General features: G+C 38.8%; 1 pseudogene; it reads left to right on the top strand.

Annotated features, from left to right (window-relative positions):
* The window catches only part of LOC107599330 (uncharacterized), a 12,558-nt pseudogene extending 8,080 nt beyond the window's left edge, over positions 1-4,478 (top strand).
* Positions 4,479-4,724: the final 246 nt, after the last annotated feature.

Genomic DNA, 4,724 nt, shown 5'->3' with positions numbered 1-4,724 from the left:
TTTTTTTTATTGGTCTTATGAAGTATTCTAATTTGTTGAGATAGTGAATTGGTGGGTTTTTGTTAAATGTGAGCCAAAATCATCACAATTAAAAGAACCAAAGACTTAAACTACTTCAGTCTGTGTGCATTGAATTTATTTAATACACAAGTTCCACAATTTGAGTTGAATTACTGAAATAAATGAACTTTTCCACGACATTCTAATTTATTGAGATGCACCTGTAACTGCAGACTCCGGTCTCCAAAATGGGGCGTGAACTCCAATAGTGGGCAGAACCTCCAAAATGGGGCGTGAACTCTAATAGTGGGCAGAACCTCCAAAATGGGGCGTGAACTCTAATAGTGGGCAGAACCTCCAAAATGGGGCGTGAACTCCAATAGTAAGCAGAACCTCCAAAATGGGGCAGGGTCTCTTCGCGCAAAGACTTTCACCATTGGCTCTGGCTTTGACCAGTTGTTATTGACTTACATTTCAAAATAAAACTTTATAAATTAAACATTGTTTCTAGTTGATCTAACATAAAATATGCTATATAAATAAATTTTCTCTGTGAGAGTGGTGTTCAGATTTTACTCTATCGCTTTGTTCCAAGCAACATCCCGGGTCACGAAATTCGCAGGAGGGGGTAGTGACGCAGGGTGTAACTAAAAAGGTGCCATTGTCCAGTGAGGTCCGGTTGGGGAATTACGGAACAGTCTCATATCGCATAATCTTATTAACTGTTTATCTCCTGAACTGATAAGCTAACACTAAATATTGTAGAAATTTAATTTGCTGTAAAATTGCTTTGCAACGATTTGTATCGTGAAAAGCGCTATACAAGTAAACTTGAATTGAATTGAATTGAATTGAATTGAATTGAATTAAATTTAATTTAATTGAATTGAACTGCAACTTTCTTTACCGCGCTATACAAATAAACTTGAATTTAATTGAATTAAATTGAATTGAACTGAACTGCAACTTTCTTTACTATCTTTAATTGACACAACCAATAAATAGTGGTAATCAGATATGGGGAGGAGTTTGCATTGAAGTGGATTGGGGGAAAAAAATTGCGCATGTGTGTCATGTGCCTGTCTGTCAATGGGAGGAAGCCACACCCTATTTTGGAGATCTCTAGGCTGCAGTTATACCCTTCTCGCTGCGGGCGGGCTTGAGTGAGGAACAGCTGGCGGGCTAGCTTGACTCTTAACTTTTATAAAGAATATCTCTTTGGATTTGAGACTTTAGTCTTTGCAACTTTACAGATCTTCTTTATGCACCAAGAGCTTGTAACACTCCAAAGAGAAAGGAAAAATTTAAATCACATCATATGACCCTTTTAATTAATGATCTGTTAAGCATTATCTAATGTTTGTTAATGATATATTAATGAAAGTTATTATAAAATGTTGCCAATTTAAAATGAATCTACCCTCTCTGTTACTGGGATACCTTGTATTCAAGACCTCCACACCCTATTTCAGCTCAGAAAGGCTTCTGAGACCCTGGTACAGTTGACACTAATGCAGCTCTTTACCAGCATTCTCTGGTGTGCACAGCTTACCCTTCCCTTTAATGGGGTTTCTTTTTTCAATCACATAATTTTGGGTGAGTGTTGGACTCCCCTCTCTCCCGAGGGTCATCCCGCTGAGTCCTCTGCTCCCCAGAGGACCCATCTCTGAGCTCTGATGAGAAGGGGGTTTTGCCTGTTAGCATTCCTTCTCATTGGTAAGCAATCATAAATAAGGAATACTGCTCTCTTGAGACTCTAACAGGGTTGTTACCAAAAAAAAAAAAAAAAAAGCTGCCCCCTGGGTTTCTAGGGGTTGAACCAGATTCCCCTAGGTATTGTGACTGGTGAGGGAACTAACTTCCTTCTCTGTGCAAGGTAATGTCTAGTATGGAAAGCTAGTGTTGCCAGACCTTTAAGCTCTGCCCTTGGGACAGGGACTGAATCACTTGGCCTGATATGGATGAGAGGAAGGTATAAAAGATGGAACTTTCCTTTCATATGGCGTGAAGCTTAGGTAGGTAACATTGTCACGTTTAAACACATGCTTCAGGGAACCATGGTTAAATGCAAAACCTGAGATGTTCCCCATAGCATAAGCCATACAATGTCATTTCAGGGAACCAAGGTTACTTCAACACTTATTGTAGGATGATCCAAGAGTCAGGTGTAAATAAACCATAGGAAATGAGGCACAGATCAATAATCACTGAATCTGTTTATCGTTTTGCAGTGCAGACTAAATAAAAGAACTAAAACCAGTTTAAATGACACATTCATCAGATAACTGCTCAAATACTGACCGAGTCCATGACCTTTTAAAGTCTACTCTGAGCATGTATATTTTTTAATCATGTACAATAAAATCGGCACATTATCTTCATTATGAATAATTATTGTCATTGTACAGAAAGCCCAAAGTCCAAAGTGACCATTAAACCTGATCAACATGTATCGGAGTCTGATGCAGGTAAATTCTCCTGTTATGGAGCAGAGAGAGGAGGATCACAAACATCAAACATTAGTGATGCAGTTACACTGAAAGTATCAGGTGAGTTTGATCATTTGACACACATGCACGCACACACACACACACACACACAAACATACATTTAACATGTTATTAATGAGTGATTTCTCTATTTCAGATAGAGTACAGGCAGTTTTAAGTGTTTCTCCACAGAAGTGGATGACTGAAGGAGATCCAGTGACTCTGATCTGTGAGGTTAACAGCTCCTCTACAGGCTGGAAATTCAGCTGGTACACTCTAACTCTTTCATCAGGTAAGTTATAATGTGCTCCATTTGGTAACATCTGAAATAACATTTTATCCAGGTCAAAAATATTATTTATTGTGACTGAATTATGACTTAGGTTCTACAGTGATGCACCGTACTATGGTGGTCAAGCAGCAAGTTATGTTGTTGTACAGGAAACGCACCCCAGATTGAATAGAGATAATAAACATATGAGTATATTAATAAATATATTATCTACCACCGATCAGAAATATGGTTCCTTGAATAGACTTACCAGATGTCCTGGTGCTCGCTATAGCTGGTCCATCCCTGCTCACTTTACAATGCAATTCACAGCAATGCAGAGGGTGCACAGTTGTACACGTATTGATCAGTTCCCCCCAAACCCCCCCCAAAAAATAAGACGAAGTGCAGCAAAAATGTGGGGATTTGTTGATTTTCTTGATTTTCTCTTCTCTGCATAGACTGGATTCAGGAGACCGTATTTGTAATATTTAAAAAAAAAAAATTCACTTTTTACAGACAACATATATCAATTTCAGCTGCTCTCAGACAGCAGCAGAGGATTGCTGCAAGAAACTACACTGTCGGTTCTGCTGCTGTAAAAGAGGATAACCAGCCTATTACACATGGTACAGCAACTCACAACCACTATGGGTCACTGGTGAGTTCACACTGAACTTAACGATTGCTTAATATTTAATAAGTAGAGAATTTTCATGATCAAATTGTAGCTGTAATTGTCTTCTCAGGTGTTTCTCCTCCAGTCTCTCTGATCATCAGTCCCAGCAGAACTCAACACTTCACATCTGTCTCTCTCTCTCTGAGCTGTGAGAACCAGAGTAACTCTGATAGATGGAGAGTGAGAAGATACACAGAGAGTTGGAGGCTGCTAGAAGATTGTTCATCATCAGTGTGGGGATCACAAACAGGATCTACATGTACATTTAGCTCCATCATCACATCAGACACAGGAGTGTACTGGTGTCAGTCTGAATCTGGAGAGAACTATCATCATGTTAATATCACTGTACACTGTGAGTCTGTGTTCATTTCATTGGCAGATTGCAGTCAATGCATAAAGCAGGTTGATTTAACTATTGTAAAAAATATTAAACACAATTCAACCCTATGCTAGTTCTGCACTGAAGGAGGAAACCCCACATATCTAGGGGCCAAAAAAAAAAGTTGTGGGCTCTTATGCCCTACCAACCACCCAGAACACCATAGCATCCTGTTTCCTCTGTTTCTGTAGTTGGTGTGATTCTGGAGAGTCCTGTTCATCCTGTGACTGAAGGAGATACTCTGACTCTACGCTGTTTATATCAGTTTACATCCCCATCAAATCTCAGAGGTGATTTCTATAAAGATGGATCACTCATCCAGAATCAAACTACAGAGATGATCATCTCTACTGTCTCAAAGTCACATGAGGGTTTCTACTACTGCAAACACTCAGAGAGAGGAGAGTCACCCAAGAGCTGGATCTCAGTCAGAGGTGAGAGTCAATAGAAACTGTGAGCTGATTTATTTCTTATGCTCTCGTTCAAATATAGTACATGATAAAGTGCTTGTGTGTCTCTTTTTCAGTGTCTCATTCAGAATCTCAGATCTCTGTCCTCCACACACTCTGTTCTGTACTGGCAGTTTGTCCATATCTGCTAGTGACAGTCGTGCTGATTTTCAAATGCTGCAGAATGAGAGGTAAAATGTCTGACTAATTTATAAATACACATTTTCTGTCATGGATAGACATACTTTTTGTTGTCTGTCTGTTTTTATTCAAATTTGCTTAAAAATCATTATATTTAAAAGATCGTAGTACTTCATAAAGGCTATAAACACAAAGAGACAAATAAATGGTCACACAAATGTTTCTGTGTATTTAACAGCTACATTTGTTGAAAAGGACAAACTCCAATCTTATGTTAATCTGTTGTGAGTGTGAGAGATTCCAGGATGATTTC

Source organism: Sinocyclocheilus grahami, unplaced genomic scaffold (genome assembly GCF_001515645.1).
Source record: "Sinocyclocheilus grahami isolate Dianchi unplaced genomic scaffold, SAMN03320097.WGS_v1.1 scaffold264.1, whole genome shotgun sequence".
Taxonomy (NCBI): Eukaryota; Metazoa; Chordata; class Actinopteri; order Cypriniformes; family Cyprinidae; genus Sinocyclocheilus; species Sinocyclocheilus grahami.
The sequence above is the reverse complement of the archived record's forward strand: the minus strand, read 5'-3'. Positions and strand labels throughout refer to the sequence as shown.